Source organism: Equus przewalskii, chromosome 2 (assembly GCF_037783145.1).
Source record: "Equus przewalskii isolate Varuska chromosome 2, EquPr2, whole genome shotgun sequence".
NCBI classification, from domain to species: Eukaryota; Metazoa; Chordata; class Mammalia; order Perissodactyla; family Equidae; genus Equus; species Equus przewalskii.
In genome coordinates this window covers 66070404-66089393 of record NC_091832.1, presented here as the reverse complement: position 1 = coordinate 66089393, position 18990 = coordinate 66070404, and the positions used below count along the sequence as shown (strand labels likewise).

At 35.4% G+C, this 18990-nt stretch overlaps 1 protein-coding gene across 33 annotated transcripts in view; it reads right to left on the bottom strand.

The window, feature by feature from the left end:
* The window catches only part of NEK1 (NIMA related kinase 1), a 220222-nt gene that overhangs the window by 44554 nt on the left and 156678 nt on the right, over positions 1–18990 (bottom strand). The window lies entirely within an intron of this gene.

The window sequence follows — 18990 nt, the reverse complement described above, 5'->3', positions numbered from 1 at the left end:
GATAAATGAAATTGACAAATCCCTAGCCAGACTTACAAAGAAAAAAAAGAGAGAAAGCTCAGATAAATAAAATTAGAAATGAAAGCAGAGAAATAATAATGGATACCACAGAAATACAAGGATTATAAGAGACTACTACAAAAAGCTATAAGCCAACAACAATCTAGAAGAAATGGATAAATTCTTAGACTCTTACAATCTCCCAAAGCTGAATCAAGAAGAAATGGAGAATCTGAATAGACCAATCACAAGGAAAGAGATTGAAATAGTAACCAAAAGCATACCCCAAAATAAAAGCCCAGGATCAGATGGCTTCCCTAGAGAATTCTACTAAACTTTCAGAGAGGATTTAATATCTATTCTTCTCAAGCTATTCCAAAAAATTAAGGAAGATAGAATGCTTCCTAACTCATTCTATGAGGCCAACATCACTCTGATACCAAAGCCTGAAAAGGACAACACAAAAAAGGAAAACTACAGGCCAATATCACTGATGAACATAGATACAAAAATCCTCAACAAAATATTGGCAATCCAAATACAGCAATATACATCAAAAAGATCATACATTATGATCAAGTGGGATTTATACCAGGGACATAGAGATGGTTCAACATCTCCAAATCAATCAATGTGATATATCACATTAACAAAATGAGAAACAAAAACCACATGATCATCTCAATAGATGCAGAGAAAGCATCGGACAAGATCCAACAGCCATTTACAATAATAACTCTTAACAAAATGGGGATAGAAGGAAAGTACCTCAACATAATAAAGGCCATATATAACAAACCCACAGACATCACCATACTCAATGGGGAAAAACTGAATGCCAGCCCTCTGAGAACAGGAACAAGACAAGGATATCCACTATCACCACTCTTATTCAACATAGTACTGGAGGTTTTGGCCAGAGCAATTAGGCAGGAAAAAGGAATAAAAGGAATCCAAATAGGGAGTGAAGTGAAACTCTCGCTGTTTGCAGACAACATGATCTTATTTACAGAAAATCCTAAAGAATCCACCGTAAAACTATTAGAAATAATTAAAAATTACAGTAAAGTTGCAGGGTACAAAATCAACTTACAAAAATCAGTTGCATTCTATACTCTAATAAGGAACTTACAGAAAGAGAATTCAAGAATACAATTGCATTTACAATTGCAACAAAAAGAATAAAATATCTAGGAATAAATTTAACCAAGGAGGTGAAAGACTTATATAATAAAAACTATAAGACATTATTGAAAGAAATTGATGATGACATAAAGAGGATGGAAAGACATTCCACGCACATGGATCAGAAGAATAAACAAAGTTAAAATACCCTCAAAAATCTCCAGATTCAAAGAAATCCCAATCAGAATCCCAATGACATTCTTCATGGAAATAGAACAAAGAATCCTAAAATTCATCTGGGGCAACCAAAGACTCCAAATTGCTAAAGCAATCCTGAGATAAAAGAACAAAGCTGGAGGCATCACAATCCCTGACTTCAAAATGTGTTACAAAGCCATGGTGATCAGAATGGCATGGTACTGATACAAAAACAGGCATACAGATCAATGGAACAGAACTGAAAGCCCAGGAATAAACCTGTACATTTACCGACAGCTAATCTTCGAGAAAGGTGCCAAGAACGTACAACAGAGAAAAGATAGTCTCTTCAATGAATGCTGTTGGGAAATCTGGACAACCTTTTGCAAAAGAACGAAAGTAGACCATTATCTCAAGCCATATACAAAAATAAACTCAAAATGGATCAAAGACTTGAAGATGAGTCCTGAAACCATAAAACTCCTGGAAGATAATATAGGTAGTACACTCTTTGACATTGAACTTAAAAGGATCTTTTTGAATACCACATCTTCTCAGAAAAGGGAAACAATAGAAAAAATAAACAAGTGGGACTTCATCAGACTAAAGAGCTTCTGCAAGGCGAAAGAAACTAGGATCACAACAAAAAAACAACCCACCAACTGGGAGAAAATATTTGCAAATCATATATCTGACAAGGGGTTAATCTCCATAATATATAAGGAACTCACACAACTCAACAACAACAAAAAAAACAGCCTGATCAAAAAATGGGCAGAGGATATGAATAGATATTTTTCCAAAGAAGATATACAGATGGCCAATAAGCACATGAAAAGATGTTCAATATCACTAATCATCAGGGAAATGCAAATCAAAACTACACTAAGATATCATGTAACACCCGTTAACATGGCTATAATCACTAAGACTAAAAATTATAAAGGTTGGAGAGGGTGTGGAGAAAAGGGAACCCTCATACACCGCTGGTGGGAATGCAAACTGGTGCTGCCACTATGGAAAACAGTATGGAAATTCCTCAGAGAACCTAAAAATAGAAATACCATATGACCCAGCTATCCCACTACTGGATACCTACCCAAACAACTTGAAATCAACAATCCAAAGTAAGATATACACCCCTATGTTCATTGCAGCACTATTCACAATAGCTAAGACATGGAAGCAATCTAAGTGCCCATCGACTGATGATTGGATAAAGATGATGTGGTACATATATACAATGGAATACTACTCAGTCATAAAAAAAGACAAAATCATCCCATATCAACAACATGGATGGACCTGGAAGGTATTATGCTAAGCAAAATAAGCCAGACTGAGAAAGACAAACACCATATGATTTCACTCATACGTAGAATATAAAGAAACACATGGACAAAGAAAACAGTTCAGTGGCTACCAGGGGAAGGGTGGCGGGGGTAAGGCACAGGGAGTGAAACAGAGCATGTATATGGTGACGGACAAGAAATAATGTACAACTGAAATTTCACAATGATGTAAACTATTATTAACTCAATAAAAAAATAGAGGAAATAAAAAAAAAATAAGTGAACTAGAAGAATGTGGGAAAAAATGTGATGATAAACTAGATAAAGATTTTCAGTACCAGATCAAATATTCACAAGAAAAAGATTGGCAATGCAATATAAAAAAGGCAAAGAATAAAATACAATTTACAGAGAAGTAAGTCAACATGGCCAAAAGAATATGACACAATAAAATTCACTCACAATCAGAAAATCACAAATGAAATCAATGAAATACATCATTTATACGACTGGTAACAATAAAACAAGAGATAATATTGACAAAGCCTGTTTAATATTTGAAACTCAATCAGTGCTATGTGCCACATTAATATAAGGCAGAAAAATCATATGATCATCTCAACTGATTCAGAAAAAAAGTTTGATAAAATTCACTGACTCTTCGTAAAACTGGACTAGAATTCCTTAATCTGATAATGGATATTTTTTTAAAAACTTGAGTTAATATGATATATTCACTCCCTTGAATCAAGAACATGACACTTCTATTCAACATTCAACTGAAGGGTGTATTTTGAAGAAAAGAAACTGTTAATTTTAGTATAGCCCAGTTTATTTAATCCTTTTATTTACAGTTAGAATTTTTAAGGACAAGTTTAAAAGGACAAATCACTAGAGGACAAAATATATTTACAACACATATAACTAACAAAGGGTTTCTATCCAGAATATACCCACAACTCCCAGAAACCAAAAGAAAATCAACAGAATGGAAAAATGTGCAAGACAATTGAATAGACACTTGACAAAAGAAGATATAATCTTGACAAGGACTTTTTGGGTATGACACCAGAAGCACAAGTAACAAAAGCAAAAATAAACAAGTGGAACTATATCAAACTAAAATGCTTCTGGCACAGCAAAGGAAACAATAAACAAAATGAAAAGGCAACCTATTGAATGGGAGAAAATATTTGCAAACCATATATTTGATAAGGGGTTAAGATCCAAAACACATAAGGAACTTACACTTCTCAATAGCCAAAAAAAAAATGTAAACTAAAATGAATTTGCTATTATTAATTAGTGATAGCAATTTAAAAATGGGCAAAGGAACTGAGTAGAAGACTCAAAAGAAGTAGAACTCAAAAGACGACATACAAATGACCAACAGGTGTATGAAAAGGTGCTCAACCAAACTAATTACCGGGAAAAATGCAAATCAAGATCACAATGAGAGATCACCTCACTCTTGTTAATATTATCAAAAAGAAAAGAGATAGCAAATACTAGTGTGGATATGGAGAAAAGGGAATCCTTGTGCACTGTTGGTGGGAATGTAAATTGGTACAGTTATGGAAAATAGTAGGGAAGTTTCTCAAAAAATTCAAAGAGAACTACCATATGATCTAGCAACTCCACGTCTGGGTATATATCCAAAGGAAATGAAATCAGTATATTTAAGAGATAGCTGTACTCCCATGTTCACTGCAGCATTATTCACAGTAGGCAAGACATGGAAACTACCTAAGTGTCCACCAATAGATGGATTATAAAGAAAATGTGGTATATATACACAATAGAATATTATTCAGCCTTATGAAAGAAGGAAATCTTTGGAGGACATTATGCTAAGTGAAATAAGCCAGACGGAGAAATACAAACATTGTATGATATAACATAGATGTGGAATCTAAAAATGTCGAACTCAGAGAAACAGAGGATAGAACAGTGGTTGCCAGGGGCTAGGAGGTGGGGGAATGGGGAGATACTGGTAAAGGGTACAAACTTTCAGTTACAGGATGAATAAGTCCTAGAGATCTAATATACAGCATGGTTAACTATAATTAATAATACCATATAGTATACTTGAAATTTGCTAAGAGAGTAAATCTCAAGTGTTCTCACCACATGTGCATACGCACACACACACAAAATGGTAACTGTGAGGCGATGGTTATGTTAATTGGCTTGACTGTGGTAAACATCACACAAGGGATGCTTATATCAAAACTCTATGTTGTATACCTTAGATATAGTCAGTGTTTTAATTTTTCAATCATAACTCAATGAAGCTGGGAAAAAAATTAAAAGCCTATTCACATGGCCACATCCAGTTGCAAAAGGAAGCTGGGAAACGTAGTCTCTGCTTAGGCAGCCATGTGCCAGCTCACATCCTTGCAGGCATGGGGAGATCTATTAATAAAACGGAGGAAGGGAAAATTGGAAACTGCAGGACAGTAGCAATTTCTGCCACACATGGACACACATACACACATCATGTCAGTAAAATGTGAGAATAGATCATGAAAAAGGAAGCCATGGGCTCCAGGCAATAAGAGATCTAACATCAGAACAGGTTAGGGAAAGGCTAGGATGACATCTTTACAGCAGGCCAAAGGAAAAACTTGTCTGGTTTGGAGAAGCTCAGAAGGGATTCCAAAGAAATGTTTCCAAGAAAATTATATTAATATAATACCTAATTTATTTAAATGCTCTGAGAACAGATAACCATATCTAGGGGAGAGCCTGGCAACAAACTAGAAATAAGCATGTAGAAAACAAAGCAAAAAATCACACATTCAATAAAGGGAAAATGAAATACTGTGCAAGAAAGAAATGTAGTCATGGTACAATATATCTTAGCTTTGAATAGAATATATGTGGTCATAACAATACCAACACTGTATATTGATTTAATTAAAATTATATTTGGAGGATGTGGGGATGGGAAGTATAGATGTACATGGTGAGATCAGGGGGAAAAAAATAGATGGGTGAAATGCAGCTAAATCCTTATCTTCCAAAGGACGAAGCCCACAGATAATGCCTAAAACTAAAATAAATAAATAAACATTTTTTAAAAATTAAGAAGTAATAGTACCGGTAACTGATTTATAATTATATTGATACAAAAGAAAAGAAATAGTTAAAAGAACTGAAAGTGGTTGACTCTGGAAAGCAGAAAATAAGGTGAGGAATGAGGTCTAGGGACCGCTGTTTGGTAAAAGACTTCCAGAACTAGTGGGCATTTTAAATTATGTGCATAAACAACTTTCATAACAGAAGAACTAAATTTTTAAATAAAAACAAAATTCATGTGAAAAACAGAAACATAATCTCTAGGTGGCAGGGTTATGGATAATTTCAATTTTCTAGCATAGTTTTTGGTATTTTTGAAATGTTTTACAATGTAAACATACTATTATAGTCACGGGGAAAAAATGGGTAGTTTAAAAAAAAAAATGTAGTGGAGGGGCTTTTGTTCCTGGCCATGACAATGTAACTCATATTGGATTAATCTCCCACTAAAAGTAACCATAAATGATGGACAAAAAATACATTTAAAAACTGTTTGGAATAATTGATGCAGGCAAGGCCTAATGGACAACAGTGGAGAGAAGGCAAATACATGAGATGAGCTCCACTTCGTCCCAGCTTTTTCCCTGAGGGCATTTTCTACATATTAGCACAGATAAACAGATACAAGCAGAAAGCAACAGTCTTACTGGGCTGTGAAGTCTCAGGCTACCAAAGTGACTCAGACTTCAAGGACAAAATCAGGAAGGGAAGTAAACAATTGAAAAGAAACGCTTAAATCTATGTAAAAGTCCCCTAACAGCAGCAGCAGCAGCAGCAAATCCCCTCTATTTTTGGCTAACTCTGCATCCACAAAGCAACACTCCAGGAAAACCAGCATAAAACAGCAGCTAGGAGGATAAAAGGCTGAGCAAAGATATGAGCAGCTAGGCGGTATTCGGGAGAAAGATCAGAGATCAAGTCCCACGAACGTGGAGGGGACTTGGTAACATCAAAAACTTTTAGTTGAGATCGCAGAAAGATCAAGACATAGGTATAAGGGCTACATGTTAGAATAAGTTAAAAACTAGAAATACAAACAAACAGAACCTAGCGAAGTCTAATACAAACCTCAATAGTGTCAAGGTAACATACTGGTATTATTTAGTTTTAAGAAGAAAACAAATTTCTTTGAATAAAGATAACATTATCCAGAAGCTATTAAATTTTTCAACCACAACGTCTGACATCCAATCAAATATTGTAAAACTTGGGTACAAAAACTACAACCTGTCCCCTGGTTTTGTATAGCCTACAAGCTAAGAATGGTTTTTACATTTTTAAAGGGCTGTACAAAAATTTAAAAAGAAGAATAACATGGATAACATGGGCTCACAAAGCCTAGAATGATTACAATCTTGCAATTTATAGAAAAAGTTTGTTGACCTCTGTTACAAAGCATGGGTTATTAAAAAAAAAAAAAAAAAAGGAAAAAAAAATGACTGAAAACCAAGAAGAAAAGAGAGAACAGAAACAGAACAGACACAGATAACAATAGAAACAGATATAGATAACTCAGATACGAGATTTACCATGCAGGGATTTTAAAATAACTTCAATTAATATGTTTAAGAAAACAGAGGAAGAGATGGACCAAATGGATAAATCTATGGATATTTTCAACAGAAAACTGGAATCTATAAAAGAATATCAGATGGACATTTTAGAATTGAAAAACACTATCTGATATTTTGAGCTCACTGGATTCTTTAAACATAGGTTAGAGACAGCAGAAGACAGGATGAGTGAAATGATAGAGAGATCCAAAGAAATATCCAAACTGAAGCAAAAAGGAAAAAATGTAAAAAAGCAGACTAGAGCATAAAAGATACATGTGATAAATATAAAGGGTCTAAGACATGTGTAACTGGAGTCCAAAAAGAGTAACAGAAATAATGGAGCAGAAGCAGTATAGGAAGACCCAACGGACAGAATTTTCCCAAAACTGAAAAAAAGGTTTATGAAGCTGACAAAACTCAAAGCAAGTTAAAGACAAAGAAAATTATATCTAGGCATATCACGGTAAAACTGTGGAAAATCAAAGAGAAACTATTAAAGCAGTTTGAAGAAAAATACATATTGCTTTCAAAGGAACAAAATAAGACATATAACTGACATATAATTACGAATGCCAGAAGAAAATGTAGACACCTTTAAAGCACAAAAAAACAAATGAAATAAAGCACAAACAAAACAAAACAAAGCCCCCTAAACCCCATCTACCTAGATTTTCACACACAGTGAAAATATTCCTTTAAACCAGAGGTGCAATAAAGATCTTTTCAGACAAACAAAAGCTGAGGGAATTTACAAAGAGCAGATCTGCACTACAGGAAACACTAAAGGAAGTTCTTCAGACTAAGGGGAAAAAATGTCAAATGGAAGTATGTAACTTCAAGAAGGAATAAACAGCATTATAAAGAATAAATTGTGGGTAAAAGTAAATGAATACTGACAGCTTAGGATAATAATGTCTTATGAACCATATAAGACATATGGAAATAAAATATATAATAACAATAGTATAAAAGGATAGAAGGGGATAAATGGAGTAATATTGTTAAAAGCACATGCATGGTTTGAGAAGGGATATAAATACTAAATTAAGGTAGATTTAAATGAGCATTATGGTAGAATTAAACAAGAATGCAAATTATAACCTCTAGGACCACAACAAAAGGGTAAATATGAAAAATATATTTAAAGACAAATAGAAGAGAAAAATGAAATGCTTGATCATTCCAAAAGGAGGAATGAAAAGAGTCAAAGGAATAAAAGAATAAACAAAGAACAGATGGGACAAATAAAAAACATACAGCACGACAGTACACAGACTAAAAATCAAACCATATCAGTAATTACATTACATATAAATAAACACCCAGATTAAAAGACAAAGATTTTCAGGCTGGATTTGAGGTAAGAGATGCATTTAAACATAAGAAGCCAGAGAAATTGAAAGAAAAAGATATACCAAGCAAACATTAACCAAAAGAAGGCTTGCTGGTGTAGCTATACAGTATGAGATAAAGGAGACCTTACAGGAAGTAATGTTACTAGAGATAACAAGAGACATAAAATATTAAAGAGTCAGTGCAACAGGAAGATGCATAAAAGCACTGATGCTATAACCTAAACAATCTAATGCAACAAGCTAAACAATCAATGCAATAATCTAAATTGCTCTGTACTAAATAACTTAGCTTCAAAATATAAAGAGCAAAGATGGACAGAATTGAGAAAATGACAAACCCGCAAATATACTTAGAGATTTTAACACTCCTCTTTCAGTAGCCAATACAACAAGCAGACAAAAATAATCAGTAAAATTATAGAAGATTTGAACATCATAATTAAACAACTCAACACAGAATATACATACATACAACTATACCCAATAACTGCGAAATACACATTCAAGCACATGCGAAATATTTACCAGAATGGACTATAAATTGGGTGATAAAGCAAGTCTCAAAAATTTCAAAGGACTGAAATCATGCTCAAGCACGATGTTCTGTGACAATACAATTAAACTAGAAAGCAGTAACAGAAAGATAACTAGAAAAAACCCAAAGTGTTATAAAATTGAATGCAAAATACTTGCAAATAATCCAAAGATCCAATGGGAATTACAGCATAAATTTAATCTGAAATTTAAATCTTTCCACAGAGGGGCCAGCCAGTGGTGTTGCGGTTAAGTTCGCGTGCTCTGCTTGGCAGCCCAGCGTTTGTGGGTTTGGATCCTGAGCACAGACCTATACATAGCTCATCAAGCCACCATTGCTCATCAAGCCATGCTGTGGCGGTGTCCCATATACAAAATAGAGGAAGATTGGCACAGATGTTAGCTTAGGGACAATCTTACCCACTTCCCCTCCCCGCCCCCACACCAAAAAAACTTCCCCAGAGAAAACTCCAAGTCCAGATGGCTTCACAAGTAAATTCTTCCAAATACTTAAAAGAAAAATAATAGTACTATTTCACAAACTTTTCCAGAAAGTAAGAAAAAAGGGAATATTTTCCAACTTGTTTTCTAAGGTCAGTTTCATAATTGATACCAAAATACCATAAGCATCTTAGAAAAAAGGAAAATTACAGGCAAACATCTCTCATAAATTACTTTCCCTCACAGTGGGTGTAGGTGTTACATGTTTAGAAGGGAAAAACAGTCAAATGTGAGAAAAATGTTTATAGCAACATCATCCATGTTTAAATAATTAAAGACAAATAGAGAAATTCTGGGAAGATGGCAAAGAACATAGTTTTGTTTTTTAAAAATCTCCCTGATACCTGCACAAAAGAGACGAAATCAGGACAGCAAAACCAAATACCTATGAACAACATCTAAACCAAATCTAGGTGACAAGATATCCTCACAACCCCCAAAATACATGTGAATGGGGAAAAAAATCACTGACAGCCTCCAGACTCAGGTAGTTACAGCATCTGTGCAAAAGAAAGCAGAGAGAAACAACAGGGCACCTGACAGACCCCAGATCAGGAGAACGCCAAAATAGCCAGTAGGTATTCCCAAGCAAGTGTTATGGGCCAATTTAAGAATAGCAGCTGAAATGGGAATGGTTTTCACACCTTCCAATTTGCAAGTAAATGGAAGGGATGAATGGAAAAGTCGAAAAGGGTTGGGACAGTCTGGACACTAAGAATTCTCAAAACTAACTGATTAAAGCTCCCTTCTAGAATAAAGCCCACACTGAGAAGAAAATTCTGGAAGGAGAATCCAAATTGACCTGTGCAGGAATAATAGAAACAAAGAAAAGAGAAAAGTGAGGGAAGAGCAGAAACTACAAGGCCGTAATTTCTAAACATTTCATCAAAGTAACAGAAGAGGAAGCTCTAAGCTATGAAGTTAGAAAAGCTATTTTGACTAATTCTTCCCTTCTAAAAGTTTAGCAAATCTAATTTCACATGCAAATAACATAATAGGGTCATCACTGAATTCCGTACAAAGTTATTATAAGAAAAAACAGAAGTAAAAGAATAATATCCCTATTGACTGGAGTTTCCCAAATTTGGCACTATTGGGTCAGGTAATTCTTTGTTTGGGGGAGCACCTGGCACAGTATGCACTGTAGAAGATTTACCAGCTTCTCTGGCCTCTACCCACTAGACACTTGTAGTACCTTTCCCTGGTGGCAACCAAAAATGTCTCCAGACAATGGCAAAATCATGCTTGGTTGAGAACTGCTGCTACAGACAATTAAAACTCACAAAACAAATTAAAATTATAACCTAGCATTGCAAAATTAACTAGAAAAATTAAGAACATGATATGACACGAGAACAAATAAATTACAACAAGAAAATAATCAAGAATGAGGCAGCTGATAGAGCTCAGGAAAGACTAGGAAAAAGAACTTAGAAATAAAGATTCTAGAATAAACACAAGATCATATAAACAAAACAGACTATGTCTTAAGAGATATGGAAGGTGAGCAGGAGAAAAATATTTAATTAAAGAAAAAAGTGACAAAAAGGATTCAAGAGAAAGGGACACATACAGAAGAAAGGCAAAGAAGATCCAAAATACACATAGTAGAAGTCCCTGAAGTAGACTTAAGGAACAAAACAGAAAACTGTGACTCAGGAACACTTTCCTAAAATTGGGGAGGGAGAAGATTGGAAACCACATGTAAAAAAAACACACCACAAGGAGGAAAAACTACAAAACTGATGAAAAAGATCAAAGAAATACAAAGTAAATGGAGATATTATCCCATGTGTATGGATAGGAAGACTCAATATTGTCAAGATGTCAGTTCTTACCAAGATGATCTATGAATTCAAAGCAATCCCAACCAAAATCCTAGCAAGTTATTTTGTGGATATCGACAAATTGATTCCAAAGTTTATGTGGAGAGGCAAAAGACTCAGAACAGCCAACACAAGATTGAACAAAGGAATGACACTACTAAAAGATACAGTAATCAAGACAGTGTGATATTGGTGAAAGAATAGGAAATAGATCAATGGAATAGAACAAAGAGACTAGAAACAGACTCACACATATATAGGCAACTGATATTTAACAAAGGAGCAAAGGCAATTCAATGGAGAAAGGATAGTCTTTTCAACAATTGGTGCTGGAACAACTGGACATCCATAGGCCAAAAAAAAAAAAAGGTATCTAGACACAGACTTTACACACTTCACACTTAAAATCAATCAGAGACATAAATGTAAAAATGCAAAACTATAAAACTCCTAGAAGATAACGTAAGAGAAAATCCAGATGACCTTGGGTTTGGCAAGGACTTTTTCAGATATAATGCCAAAGGCATGATTAGTGAAAGAGAGAATTAATAAGCTGGATTTCATTAAATTGAAAACTTCTTCATTAAAATTAAAAATTTTTCATTAAAATTAAACAGTGACAGAAACACACTGTCAAGACAATGAGAAGACAAGTCACAGACTGGGAGAAACTATTTGCAAAAGACAAACACAAAAAGGATTGTTAACCAAAATTTACAAAGAATTCTTAAAAGTCAACAGGAAAACAAACAACCCAAGTAAAAAATGGGCAAAAGATCTGAACAGAGACCTCAGCAAAGAAGATACACAGATGGCAAATAAGCATACGGAAAGAGGCTTCACATCATATGCTATTAGGGCACTGCAAATTAAAACATGTGCTACCACTACACATCTATCATGATGGGTAAAATCCAAAACGCTGACAACATCAAATGCTGCTGAGGATGTGGAGCAAGTGGAACTCTCATTCTTTTCTGATGGAAATGTAAAATGGTACAGCCACTTTGTTAAACAGTTTGGCAGTTTCTTATAAAACTAAACATATTCTTAAGCATACAATCTAGCAATCATACTCCTTGGTATTTACTCAGATGAACTGAAATCCTATGTCCACATAAAAAACTGCACTCAGATTTTTACAGCAGTTTTATTTGTAACTGCCAAAACCTGGAATCAATCAAGATGTCCTTTAATAGGTGAATACCCATATAAACAAACTGTGGTATAGCCATACAATGTAACATTATTCAGCACTAAAAAGAAGTGAGCTATCTAGCGATGAAAAGACATGAAGGAATCTTAAATGCATATTATTAAGTGAAAGAAGCCAGTCTGAAAAGGCTACGTAACGTATGATACCAACTGTAGGACATTCTGGAAAAGGCAAAACTATGGGACAGTACAAAGGTCAGCGGTTGTTAGGAGTTTGTGGGGAACATGGGATAAACAGGTAAAATGTACACTACCAAGAGTGAACCCTAACGTAAACTATGGGTTTTGGGTGATAATAATGTGTCAACGTTGGTTTGTCGACTCTAACGAAAGCACCCCTTGTGGGCGGCTGTTGATGGCTGGGGAGGATAAACATGTGGGAGGAGGGGGTATATGGAAATTCTCTGTACTTCCTGTTCAATTTTGCTGTGAACCCAAAACTACTCTAAAACAAAAGTCTTTTAAAAGAATAAACCCAAATACACTAAATACTAGAAAAATAAACCCAACACCAAAATATATTTTAAGAAAACTACTGGACTTTAAGGAAACAGATAGATATCCTTTGAGTATTCAAGCAGAAAGACCAAGTCAGTTACAAGGAAAAGAAAATAAGATTGTCACCAGGCTTTCTGAAAATTATGCCTTATGCCAGAATATAACAAAGTTATATTAAAGATATTCAAAGAAAGGAAATGTAAGCCAAGGAGGTATATTCAGCCAAACTGATCTCCCAGAATAAAGTCTTCAGACAAACTGTTATGAACGTGCAAAATCTCTGGTTATATTGTTCACACGAGCCCCTCCTAAGGAATCTATTATAAAAGGAGCTTAAGACAATCAAAATGATGAGATGGACAGAAGGATTGGAAGACTAAAGAACATCACAGGTTCTTTATGTTTGTCATTTAATCCACAAAGCAATCCTTGATAATAGTGTTTCCATTCCACACATGGAGAAACTGAACGTCAATGTCAGAGGAATTTGCGCATGGTTTCTGGGCAAGTGATGGAACCAGAACTGGAACCAAAACCCATTCCTTATCCACAACATAAAGCTGCTCCCACATACACATTAAATAAAGCTTTGCGTCTTTGCATATACAGTCATGTGTTGTGTAATGACAGTGATATATTCTGAGAAATGCGTTATTAGGCGAGTTCGTCATTGTGCATCCTAAATGACATAGCCTACTACATGCCTAGATGGTATAACCTACTATACACGTAAGCTATCTGATATAGTTCATTGCTCCTAGGCTACAAACCTGTACAGCGTGTTACTGCCCTGAATACTATAGGCAACTGTAACACAATTCTAAGTATTTGTGTATCTAAACATATCTCAACATAGACAAGGTACAGTAAAAATATGGTCTAAGAGATAAAAAATGGTATACTTGTATATGGCAATTACCGTGAATAGAGCTTGCAGGACTGGAATTGCTCTGAGTGAGTCAGTAAGTTAGTGGTGAGTGAATGTGAAGGCCTAGGACATTTCTGTACACTACTACAGACTTTATAAACACTGTACACTTACACTACACTAAATTGATAAAAAAATAATTTTCTTTCTTTGAGAATAAATTAACCTTAGCTTACAGTAACTTTTTACTTTATAAACTTTTAAATTTTTTAAAACTTTTTGACTCTTTTGTAATAATACTTAGCTTAAAATACAAACACATTTTATAGCTGTACAAAAATATTTTCTCTTTGTATCCTTATTCTACAAGCTTTTTTCTATTTTTAATTTTTTTTTTACTTTTTAACTTCTTTATTAAAAATTAAGATACAAACACACACATTAGCCTAGGCCTACGCAGGGTCAGCATCATCAATACCACTGTCTTCCACCTCAACATCTTGTCCCACTGGAAGGTCTTCAGGGGCATTAACACGCATGGAGCTCATCTCCTATGATAACAATGCCTTCTTCTGGAACACCTCCTGAAGGACCTGACTGAGGCTCTTCTTCAGGAGGTGTCACTCTTTTCAGAAATATGTCCACGGTGGTTTGTTTGGTTTGTTTCTTTTTTTCATCATAGATCTGCTTATAAGCAGATAATATACCATGAACATTCCCCTCTATTAAGGAAAATCTTTCAGTGCTGGCATCCATGTTTTCAAACTTTTTAAAGAGCTCGTTGAGGTCTGCAAAAGCTTCTGCTAAACTCTTCACTGTGAATTTTCTTGAGTGCTCTTATTTTTCTTCTCCTGCAGTTTCCTTTTCTCTTGCCTCTTCTTCAGCTATGTGTTCCTGTTCCAGTTCCAACAACTCCTCAGTAGTCACTTCCTCAGGAACCACCTCTAGGAACTCCTCAGCGTCATCCTCAATCACACTCAAGTTAAAGTTGTTTGCCATCTCAACCACAGCTTTGTTGATTTTTGCCACCTCCTTATCCTTGGCAAGTCCTTTGAAGGCATGGACGAACTTCTTGAGTGTCTTCTTCCAGATGCCATTCACACACTCCTTGGTGACATCACCCCAAGCCCAAGTAAGGTTCATGATGCAGTCATAAATGTTGTAATCCTTCCAGAATTGCATCAGTGTCTTCCTCAGTTGCAGCAATAGCCTGGGCAAAAGTCCTCCTCAGGCAGTAGGCCTTAAAAGCTTCTATAACTCCTTGATAGACCGGATGGATCAAAGAGGTGGTGTTTGGAAGGAGAAATACAGCTTTGATATTAGGATGAAGATCACCAATAAAAGAAGGATGTCTGAGAGCATATCAACAATAAGCAATGGGGCCGGCCTCATGGCCAAGTGGTTAAGCTTGCGCGCTCCACTGTGGCGGCCCAGGGTTTTGCTGGTTCAGATCCTGGGCGCCGACATGGCACTGCTCATCAGGCCACGTTGAGGCGGCATCCCACAGGCCACAACTAGAAGGACCCACAACTAAAATACACAACTATGTACTGGGGGAATTTGGGGAGAAAAAGCAGAAAGAAAAAAAATAGATGGGCAACAGTGGTTAGCTCAGGTGCCAATCTTTAGGAAAAAAAAATGAAGATTGGCAACTGTTGTTAGCTCAGGTGCCAATCTTTAAAAAAATAAGTTCCTTTAAAAAAAAATAATAGTAAAATCTTGAAGGTTATGTTATTCTCCAAACCATATTTCTCTATTTTGCAGCATAGCAATTCAGGAGGGCATCTTGGAAGAGAAGCTGGGTCATCCATGACTTCTTATTACTCCTGTAGTACACTGGCAGTATGTGCTTACTGATATGTAAGGCTTGAAGGCCTTGGGGTTCTCACTAAGCCAGATCACAAAGCATTTCAATTTGTAGCCTGCCACATTGCCCCCAAGCAAGACTGTTACCCTATCCTTAGAAGCCTTGAAACCTGGCTTTGACTTGGCCTCCTTATGGATGAAAGTCATTTTAAGGATCCATTTCCAGAACAGGGAGGTTTCATCTATATTGAATATTTGCTCTGGCAAGTAATTTTCCTCCACAATCAGCTTATCTAAAGTTTCCAAAAATTTTTCAGCTGCCCTCACATCAGCATTTGCAGACTCACCACTTAATTTCATATTATGTACTGATAATGATTCTTGAATTATTTAAACCACCCAGAGCCAGCAGTAAATTCAACATCATAGTCAGGTCCAGCCTTTTCTTTCAACATTGCAAAGAAACGTTTTGCTTTGGCTGTGATCATCAAGATACTGAGAGGGATATGCTTCTGTGTCTGGTCTTTATTCGAAGTCATTAGAAGTTTCTCCATGTCTGATACAGGCCCTTCTCAAATTTTTATTAGTCTCATTGCCTTCAATGAGGCAGATCCTTTGAAAGCTTCTGTAACTTTGTTCTTCAAGATCATAGGGTGGAATGGGACATGCCCGACTGGCAAGCAATAACCATCACTGATTTTCCACCTACGTAGTCCTTAACCACTTTTTTCTCTTTCTTAATCACTTTTAATTTTGTTTTCAGGTCAATCACTTGACGTGATCTCTTACTGGCAACATTAGCAGCAGATTTTGTATGCTTGGGGGCAACAATGAACAAAACAACATAAGATTAAATCAAACACAAGAGAAAATAGTGCGATCAAAAGATGTAGTAAGCATGAGATGTCCGAGGCTGCTGCCAGAATAACACAGCATGCTATATTACAGTAAAATCGTTTTTGTAAGTACAGTCAGAAAAGTACACTCTAAAATAACAATAAAAAGTATAGTGGGGTAAATATATAAAGCAGTAACATAGTCATTTATTATCATTATCAAGTATTATGGACTGCACATAATTGTATGTGCTATACTTTTATACGACTGGCAGTACAGTAGGTTTGTTTACACCACCATCACCACCAACAGGTGAGTAATGTGCTGTGCTACAACATTACGACAGCTACATGGGACCTCTGTTGTATATGCAGTCTGTTGTTGACCAAAACGTCGTTATGTGGTGCATGACTATACTGGAATTGCATTTGCCCTGAATTTCATTTTCTTCCTTATCTACCCAATGAGCTCTTTTTTATCTTTGGCCTAACTCAAAATCACTTGCTGTCTCTGTGGCTTTCCCTTACCCAAAAGGGCCATATTATCATCAATGAAACTGGATAGCATTGATAACATAAAGCCTCCTCAACTGTGGCTCCACAGCTTTTCACACACAACACCTCTAACGCAGACTTTGTCACACATGATTTCCTTGATGGTAAGAACTGTGACATCTGTGTCCTAAAATCCCAGCACAAAGCATATTATTCTAAGTAAATGTAGTTGGGGAAAAACTTAAAAAGAGGGCAGAAGACGACTCTGGGAAGTGTTTAACTATCCAAAATAAAGTTAATTACTTAAACATCTCTGCACTACCTCTTAACTTTGTGCATATTTTATTCTTACTCTTTTCACGCAATATTATCATTTATTTGTTTTCATTTGTTATGTGTCCTCTGAGAGCAAGGATAATTTTTTACTCTTTGTAGCTCTAGCACCCACCGCATAATAGTACACACAGCCAGTAAATGTTCAATAAATAGTTGGGAAATTGAATTAAAAAAATAAAATAAATGATAAACTAAATTACTTCTCAGTTCCAATTCTATGCAGATGGATAATTTTAATACGTAGAAGGAAAGCCTTGCTTTCACATTGCCTATATATTATCATACATCAAATTACAAATATTTAAGCAACAAAAATTTTCCACAAGAGGTATCAGAATCTGATGTTTTTAAAGTAGGAGTTCTAATGGGAATGAACATATATAGGACTTTTAGACTACAAAATAATCTGCAATTCTTATCATTATTTTTGAAAGTGTTTTGGCCTGGAGGCAGTTTTTTCCTGAATAAAGCCTGAGGCATTTTGAGAACAGGCTCAGACTGAGACATAAGCATATTAAATTACTAGTATTTTTGGGTTTGATTGGTATTTGGGATACAACTGCACAATTTCCAGACACGAGAGTGTGAACAAATTAATTAGGAATACACACACTTTGTGTACTTGCCCTTTCTTCAAACAAATGATTATATATACTTCTTTATTCAAATTTTTTTCTCTTTAATATTAAAGAAAATGCCAGAATCATTAATGGCTAGGAGATTCACCCTTAATAAGGAAATAGCAACTCACTTTTGCAGCTTTATTAACACGTGTATAGGTTCACTTCACTGGCTAATTATTAGTATCTGACTAACTCCTACATATACAATGTGAATAGCCTCACCCCCTAGGTTATTTTTCTGTTAGTTTTGGATATGAGTTTCACTCTAAGCTTTAAGGAGAGACAGATAAAAAGAATAAAAGAGAGAGAGACAGAGGTAGAAAGAGAGAAAGAGAGCAAAAGTGACACATACACACACTACACTCATGCCTAGACACAACTTAAAAAAAAAAACTATATTCAACTTCCTCTTCATTTGAATAAGATGCTAAATCTGAAAACACCTCCTTTTACACAGACACTCTTCCTTATGCATAGTTATAATACCAAGACCCACAATACTCATGGATCATAAATATTTTCCTCCTGCCTCACAAGAATTGATCCTCCCCAGTCCTAGGTTAATGTATGTCAAACCTGTTAGAGATATCTTTTAGTCAACGTGATTCCTGAATCCACATTAAAATATACACGATTCATCTCAACACACTGCTTTTATATCTTTCTTCATGCAAAATATTGCTGTGACTATTCTACTTTTCTGGCTCCCTCCATACACATTTCCTTTTCCTTTTATATTATATCCTATTCAGATTATAACATACCAAAACTCAAGACTGTCATTTGAGACAGCTCCCCAGAAAATACAACCATTCTCCATCTAACTAGAAATTATAACAAAAAAG